Source organism: Bubalus kerabau, chromosome 1, assembly GCF_029407905.1.
Source record: "Bubalus kerabau isolate K-KA32 ecotype Philippines breed swamp buffalo chromosome 1, PCC_UOA_SB_1v2, whole genome shotgun sequence".
NCBI lineage: Eukaryota > Metazoa > Chordata > Mammalia > Artiodactyla > Bovidae > Bubalus > Bubalus kerabau.
This window is the reverse complement of record NC_073624.1, coordinates 270,867,466-270,876,813: the sequence shown is the minus strand read 5'-3', so window position 1 is coordinate 270,876,813 and position 9,348 is coordinate 270,867,466.

The following is a 9,348-nucleotide window of genomic DNA, read 5'->3' as shown; positions in this document are numbered from 1 at the left end:
CCCTTGGTAAACATGAGGGGGTGGTAGAGTTCTTTGCGGTGCTGACGCTCTTGCCTTTTGCTATTGAATGGAAGTGTTTTCTAAGGGTAAAGATCAACAATAATGCAGACCACAGTTTTACATTTAATTAGCCTGAATTCAACACCATCTTTCTCCTGACATTTCTGTAATAATATGTGACATGGCATTTCTTTATAGTAGCCCTTAATAAAACTATATTTAAAGTCATTTTTCTCATTGGTGTTTAGTTGCGAAGTCCTGTCTGACTCTTGCAACCCTATGGACTGTAGCCCACCAGGCTCCTCTGTCAGGGGATTTCCCAGGCAAGAATATTAGAGTGGGTTGCCATTTCCTGATTAGATTATCACAGATATAAAACTTATTAAAATATTTGTCTATTATGTGTTTCAAAATTGTCTCTAAAGAAATCTAGAATATTTGCTTTGTGAATAATAGCAACAAATATATTCTAGTGCATACAATGAGAACAAAATTCTCAAAGTGTCAACATGGGAAGTGAAAAGTATCAAACAGGAAAACTGAAATTGATCCCAATATAATTACAGTATAATTACAAGAGAGTATAAGTGGTCCAGACCTTTTTGCTTGATGGTAAAAGAGTTTCATATTTGAAAGTTTAAGACCAATGTAATTCAACAACTTGGCATTTGCAAGCTAGAGATCTTTCTTGAAAAAAAATTAGATTATAAGGAAAAGTGCAGTAAACTGAATTAAACTAGGATAAAATTAAAGGAAATTATGGATAACAAATGATACAATGCAATAACAATAATTATGTAATAACAAATAGAAATCTTAATGTTGAATAGTATAAAATCAAAATATACATGACAAAAATTTCTATAAGCAAGACAAAGAATTTATACAGATAATTATATTTGGAGACTAAAAAATGTTGAATCTGTTAGTGGTCATGTAGATAAAATTTAAGTAAGAACCTGCCATATAGTAAGCACCAAAATAATCTTTATGTAATTAACTTGGCATAAGTAATTCAGTAAATAAGCAGAACTACCATTTGTATATTTTATGTGGTGTAATCAATATAGTTTTCATGTATTCATGGGATATTTTTCCTAAACGCCACATATGTACTAGGCCAAAAAGAAAAGTTTAATACATGATTAAAAATATTGAAGTAAAATATAAATCCAAAAAATTAAACTTTAGTAAACACATAAGGAAAGATGATGGAGCTGATTAAAGGAATACTGTTCTTTACATCAGTATTTTCTAAGATCATCCCAGATGAAAGTGAAAGTGAAGTCACTCAGTCATGTCCGACTCTGTGCAACCCCATGGACTGTATGTAGCCCACCAGGCTCCTCCATCCATGGGATTTTCCAGGCAAGAGTACTGGAGTGGGTTGCCATTTCCTTCTCCAGGGGATCTTCCCAACTCATGGATCAAACCCTGGTCTCCCACATTGCAGGCAGAAGCTTTACCCTCTGAGCCACCAGGGAAGCCCATCCCAAATGGGAGCATGAATTAAAATATATTTTTCATACTCGTGTGAAGGCACCGCTTTCTGTCCCTATAAATCTTATAAACTAAAGTGCATTGAAGATTTTTAATGCAGATTATAATGAAGATTTTTAAATTAATTTAATTTAATATAAAATTTTTAATTTTAAATAAAACACAATAAAAAGCAGAACACATTTGTCTTTAGAGCTCAGTTAAGTAGTTTTACAGGTGAGAAGAGAAAATGTGATCTTTACAAAAAAATCAGACAAAGAGCAGTGATGAAGACAGAGAATGCTATGGAATGAAAAGAAATACAGTTTTAATCAATTTCAGTGACTGTCTACCAAACTACCCATGACTATGACTGTGAGGTCAATTCTCAGTAACAAGGGGAAAAGTATTATCAAAAAGTTCAGAAAAATCTAATTGGAAAAGGAATATTTCTTAACATTATATGTAAATGAGAGATGTTTTCTGCCTTTTTAAAGTCATAATCATGGAATGTAATTTCTACTTCTTTAGTCTACATGTTTAGGCATACATAAGACAATTCGGAAGCTTCGATTTTTTTCTTCCTACTTCTCTGAATTATTTGGTTGAATGGTTCATACTTAAATATAGTATATCTTAAGTAAGTGACTGGGTTAATCCATGTGGAATTTGAAAAACTGGGATGGCCTGTTGAGCTTGGGTTGGGGAGAGAGTGAAACTGAGAAGCAGACGGTGTTTCAGGCTGGGGTTGAGAATCACAGCAAGAAGGAGTTCTGTAGTTTTCTGCCGAGGTAAGTTCACTCTTCACCTTCTGTCACACCTGACTTTGCATGCCATTTTTTGGTTATCTGTGGTCAAAGTAAGTTTCTCCCATTTCCTTAGGTCATAATCCTGCCTAGTCTTGGCTTTACTCTTTTTTTCTTCCAGTTTTATTGAAATATAATGGATGTATCACTGTATACATTTAAGGTATACAGCATACTTCTTAGACTTAAATATATCATGGAATGATTACCACAGTAAGTTTGGTGAATGTCCATCATCTCATATACATAAAAATTAAAGATATAGAAATAATTTTTTTCCTTGTGAGAAAGAACTCTTAAGATTTACTCCTAACAACTGTCATATATAATATACAGGAATGTTAACTGTATTTATCATGTTGTCCTTTGCATCCCTAGTACTTATTTATCCTATAACTGGAAATTTGTACCTTTTGACTGCCTTCATCCAAGTCCTACTTATCCCCGCCACCACACACACCAACTCACTGCCTCTGGTAACCATAAACCTAATTTCTTTTTCTATGAATTTGTTTGCTAGGTTTTAAAGTATAGTTGATCTACAGTGTATGTTATTTCCTGTAACACAACACAGTGATTTCATATTTCTGTACATTTCAAAAAGATCAATTAGCCTAGTTAATGATACATCACCATACAAAGATACTACATAATTATTGACTTTATTCCCCACACTGTACACTTTATACCTGTAACACTTTTATTTCAGCTAGAAACTGGTACCTCCCACACCTATTTCTTTCCTCCCCTATTTCCCTTCCCTCTGGCAGTCACCTGCTTGTCCTGTTTATGACTGTTTTGTTATGTTTGTTCATTTGTTTTTTAGATTTCACGTGTAAGTGAAGTCACACAGGATTTGTCTTTCTCTGTTTGACTCGCTTCACTAAGCATAGTGAACCTCTAGGTCCATCCATGTTGTCATAAATGGCAAGATTTCATTCTTTTGATGGCTGAGAATTCTTTCATTGTTGATTTCCACAGCATCTTTATTCATTTAGCTATTGCTGGGCACGTAGGTTGCTTCCACATTTGGCCCCTGTAAGTAATGCTGCAGTGGACATAGGGTGCATATATCTTTTTCAATTAGTGTTTTAACTTTCTTTGGATAAATATGCAGGAGTGGAATTACTGCATCGTATGGTCATTTTTAGACTCTTGAGAGTCCCTTGGACTGCAAGGAGATCCAACCAGTCCATTCTGAAGGAGATCAGCCCTGGGATTTCCTTGGAAGGAATGATGCTAAAGCTGAAACTCCAGTACTTTGGCCACCTCATGCCAAGAGTTGACTCATTGAAAAAGACTCTGATGCTGGGAGGGACTGGGGGCAGGAGGAGAGGGGGACGACAGAGGATGAGATGGCTGGATGGCATCACTGACTTGATGGACGTGAGTCGGAATGAACTCCGGGAGTTGGTGATGGACAGGGAGGCCTGGCGTGCTGTGATTCATGGGGTTTCAAAGAGTTGGACACGACTGAGTGACTGAACTGAACTGAACTGATGGTAATTTTTCCTTCAATCATTTGAGAGACCTCTGTACTGTTTTCCATAGTGGCTGCACCAATTTAAAGTCCCACCAGTGGTAGATGGTGGGGGGGGGGGCCCTTTTTTCTACATCCTCCCCAACACATTTCTTGTCTTTCTGGTAGTAGCCCTTCTGACCGGTGTAAGGAGATACCTTGTTGTTTTGATGTACACTTCCCTGATGATTAGTGATGTGAAACATCTTTTTGTGTGCTGGTTGACCATCTATCTTCTTGGGGAAAATGTTTCTTCAGTTCTTCTGTCTAGTTTTTAATTGGATTGTTTGTTTGGTGTTGAGTTGTAGGAGTTATTTGTATATTTTGCATATTAACCAGTATCGGATATGTCATTTGCAAATGTCTTCTTTCATTCAGTAGGTGGCTTTTTTTTTTTTTTTTAACAGTTTCCTTCACTCTACAAAAGCTTTTTAATTTGATGCATTCCTGTTTGCTTGTTTTTGTTTTGTTCCCTTACCTGAGGAGACATCCAAAAATTTTGCTAAGATGTCAAAGAGCATACTGCCCGTGTTTTCTTGTAGAAGTTTTATGGTTTCAGGTCTTATATTTAAGTCTTTAATTCATTTGGGATGTATTTCTTTATGCTGTGAGAAACTCGGCCAGTTGGATTGTTTTGAATGCGGCTGTACAACTTTCCCCTCACCATTTATTGAGGGGACTGCCTTTGCCCCATTGTATATTCTTGCCTTCTCTGTCATAGATTAGTTTCCCAAGGAAAGGTGGATTCATTTCTGGGCTCTCTGGTCTGTTCTGCTGATCTGTGTGTCTGCTTCTGTGCTGATACCATACTGTTTTGATGACTGTAGCTTTGTAGAATAGTTTGAAATCAGAGTGCCTGATACCTCCAGCTTTGTTCTTCTTAAGACTGTCTTGGTTATTTGGGGTCTTTCATGTTTCCATATAGCTTTTAAAATTACTTGTTTTAGTTCTGTGAACAAAGCTATTGGTATTTAAGTGGGGAGTGCATTGAAGCTATAGGTTGCTTTGGGCACTGTGGTCAATTGAACAGTGTTCATTCTTCCAGTCTATCAGTACAGGGTGTCTTTCCATCTGTCTGTGTCATCAGTTTCTTTCATCAGTCTCTTGCAGTTTTGGCTCTGTTCTTCATCCTATAGTTAGTGCCTTTCTCACCCACCCGATTCAGGCTTCTGCTGACGGAAAGGCCGCATGAGAAGACAAGCAAGACAGCAGGATTAAAACTAGACTTTCATGTCCTTCGAGAATTTCCTGAGCTAGCTTAGAGTTTACAGCCTGTTTCTTCAGGTCTCTGTATCTTATGGCTTGAAGAGTATTTGTCATTAGTAACAAGGCCCCAAATGGGGCCAGAACACCAGCAGACTCCTTCTCATTATTGTCCAGGGCAACAATAAGTGTACGTGCTCCTGTTATCCTGTTATTCAAGTTGGTGTCCATATCTTTCCCGTTTTGGTAAATGGCAGTTAAAAATAAAAAAGGAATTTGTGATCATAGTAAAACCAATTGAAGAAAACCTGTGAAAGTAATCAGAAAAATGAATGTTATCTAATTGTTCTATATTCATTAACCAATTATGATTTTCATATCCATTGTATTGTCAGACCACATGTGGAATTTTTTTAAAGCTTGCTTTGTGAGCTCAACTGATTATCACAAAATTAGACTGCATGCTTTTCAAATTAATACACGTCACCAATAATAAAAATTCTGAAGTCTGAATAAGTTGGCAATTATGCGGATACATAAGGAAGATTAGCACACAAAGGGCTAGTCTTGCTTTGCTACACATTCTTCTCTTGGCAAAGCCTTCAAGGGAGGCACTGCATGCAGACTGCTCTGCACATTGATAAGGAGTTAGGAGGGGCTGGGCTATATGGCTTTGTAACAAGGTAAAATTCTAGCCCAGAGAAATGACTTAATCAGATATGAGCTTAATTAAAGGCTGCTGCTTTACGTTAGGAGACTTGCTGTTAATTATGCCACTCATGCCAAGCCCCCAGAAGAAGAGGTGAGGTCGAAGAGGTAATAGACTTGGCTCTCTTCAGCTCCCTGTGGACATTGGCCGTGTGCTTCTTCTGCAGCTCTGGTTCTCTGGATGGTGGCTGTTGGCTGTGGAAAGCATTGGTTTGGGTCTGTCTCTATAGCTGATATCCACCTTGGTAATGCCAGCATCAGTGCCAGAAGCTAGATTTTTATATATATTTGGAAACCAAAGTTATGGGTAATAAAGTCCCTAGAACTATGTTGAGTATTTAGCAGAACTGGGGAGAATGTTGCTTTTCTGATTCCAGCTTGTATTTTCTTCCTGAGAGACAAGAACCAAACCTAGAATGTCCAGACTATAGCTCAGTTGTATATGCCTCCAGCCCCACTTACCAGGTGGCTCAGATTCCAGGCTGGGGGTTGACTGAGACTTGGTGCATCCGTCTCTCCCACGAGGATCAGCTCAGGCTGCAGAATGTACCTGACTGCCTACCTCTCCTCAGACGTCCATCGTGCCTGGCCAACTCTGATTCCTAGCAAAGGACACAAGGTGGGCTCAAGCTGAGGCCTCTAGAGCACGATGACAGAAACATACACACATTCGTTTTCTGTTTGACCTAAGCTGGTATTTTATAAAGTTTGCAATGTAAAAATCATAAGTGACCCAGCAGTCTCACTTGTCTGGAGCTTGACCTTTGAGCAACTATGGGACCCAAGTAGAGATGTCTTCTAAAACTAAAGCCGGTACTTCATTTTCTCAGAATGTCTCCTCTTTATAGATTATATTCAATTTCCTTAAGCCAAAAATTTCTTGTAATGATGTTTGTCGAAATCCCTAATACAAATGTTCCTCAGAGGATTCACATTTGAGATAAGTGGAATTCCTAGTTCTATTAAAATGGTTTCTCTTCATTGTTTCCTCCTATTGTAAGAGCAAGTCAATTTTGTAATTTTATTTCCAAATGTCTCTAGTGATCTGCTGACCACTGTCAAGCAATTACCATAATGATCAAAGTGTAGGCCATTATCTGAGATGGAGTGATAGCTCTGGTAACTTCTAAAAGTGAGCATCCGTGCATTGAAGGATAGTCGATGTTCTCCACATTATAATCTGGACTGCGTGTCTTTTAACAGTAGGCCATAAATACAGGGGGTAGAAGTCACTTATTGAAGTGGAGATAGAGAGCCATATTTCTATTGGATAAAAAAATCCTCATCTCTTGAGTGAACGGAGGAGTGTAGCAAGAACACATAAAATATTTTTAAGATTAGTGGAAATTTAAAGATTTAAAGGGAAAGGAGAATGGCACTTCAAACCCAATGAACATGTCTTTGTCACTGTTTGATGACTACCCGAGGCAAGTTGAAGAACAGCAAGGACTCTGGCATTGAAGTTATTAATCAGTAGAAATCTTCCACAATGAATAAGGTTTGGGAAATAACAGCAGATCTATCAAGAAGTTAGTTGTGTTTCTGGAGTGCTCCCTGGCACAAGAGCTCCCCCAGATAACCGGAGGTTGGTGAGTCTCTTCAGCCTTGAGATTACTCACTTTGGCCATGATGGCAGTTTCTCGAGAACTGCTTCTTGATTGCTATCAGATTTTCTTGGAGTATCGCAGGCATAGCCATGAGTCAATGATTATTGAGCAATCTCCAATTATAAAGCAATCTCCAACTAAGGCAGTCTAAAATGTAATATTCCAGATTCTGTAACTTTTCTTGACATGCCCTGCCCTTTGTTCCTGCTTCCACTCCTCCCAGGCTCCGCAGACCATTATCTATCCTGCTTGTCTCCAACTAACTTAGCAGAAACTGCCTCTTCAGTCAGACAGAGGCATTCCCTTTCTCTCAAATTTCCCTGCTCAGGAATATGCCAGAAAAACAACTTACACTTTACAAAATTTACACTTCTCCCATTACAGCTGATACTAAAGCTGACAAATTTTGGTAAATTAATGAATCTGCAGGCAAATATAATTAAGCATTAATATGCAGTCATACTAGGGCATGCCATTTATGTTTCAAATAAAGATTAAAAAAAAAAAAATCCCTCAAAATAGGGTTGGGAATTTAAGGCAACAAAGTGGGCATGGGAATTATATTTGTCTTGCAGTCCCTAGTGCCACTCTCAAATTAGCTAATCAGGGAGACTTTGCTTCGAGTGGCTTCTACTTTAAACTTATCTGCGGCTGCATGCATTGAATGTCAATCTGTCATGCTGCTGAAAAGCAGTCATTCTGTAATTGTCTCAGAGAAAACAGAAGATGCTTCTGGGCACATCTGATCTTATTGTCCTTTACTGGAGCATCATATGATGCTTCATACGAAGACCTTTTCAGATTTTAACTTAATTTCTATTTGTTTTACACTTAACCTAGAAGAAGCCTTTTCCTTTTCACCAGTTACGTCCCCATTTTCTACAGAAGGTCCGCTGTCCTCTATGTGATCCAAGAACTGCCAGTCAGAGCCACAGAGCATTTTTAGCCTCCAGTGCTTCGCTCAGGCTGTGGAGATGAGATCAAGCCTTTGTTACCCAGGTTCAAAGTTCAAACCCAAGGTCAAAGCAGGGGGAGAGGCATCGGAGCTTCTCAGTGACCATCAGTTGCCTCTTCTACCAACTGAAGCCACAAGATGGCAGTGTGACAATTTAGATACAATCAAGTGTTACTGAGCTTTGTTGTCTTTGGTTCAGAGGATTTCAAAGACAGTAGAATCCACTTTCAGACTTCCCTGGTGGCTCAGATGGTAAAGTGTCTGTCTACAATGAGGGAGACCCAGGTTCGATCCCTGGGTTGGGAAGATCCCCTGGAGAAGGAAATGGCAATCCACTCCAGGACTATTGCCTGGAAAATCCCATGGACAGAGAAGCCTGGTAGGCTACAGTCCATGGGGTCACAAAGAAGCAACTACTAAAGCTGTATAGGGAGCTATATCCCATGGTGTATTAGTATTTGTGCTGTGGCTCAGGAAATGGGTCACCCTCAGCCATAGTGATGTTGGCTGGGACAGTGTATGGTTCCATGCTCACACGTCCTGCAGTCTTTTCTCTTCTAACGTACTCAGGTACTCAGAAAACTAAGATCATGGCATCCGGTCCCATCAGTTCAGTTCATTCGCTCAGTCGTGTCCGACTCTTTGCGACCCCATGAATCGCAGGACGCCAGGCCTCCCTGTCCATCACCAACTCCCGGAGTTCACTTAGACTCACGTCCATCGAGTCAGTGATGCCATCCAGCCATCTCATCCTCTGTCATCCCCTTCTCCTCCTGCCCCCAATCCCTCTCAGCATCAGAGTCTTTTCCAATGAGTCAACTCTTCGCATGAGGTGGCCAAGTACTGGAGTTTCAGTTTTAGCATCATTCCTTCCAAAGAAATCCCAGGGCTGATCTCCTTCAGAATGGACTGGTTGGATCTCCTTGCAGTCCAAGGGACTCTCAAGAGTCTTCTCCAACATCACAGTTCAAAAGCATCAATTCTTCGGCGCTCAGCCTTCTTCACAGTCCAACTCTCACATCCATACATGACCACAGGAAAAACCATAGCCTTGATTAGACGGACCTTTGT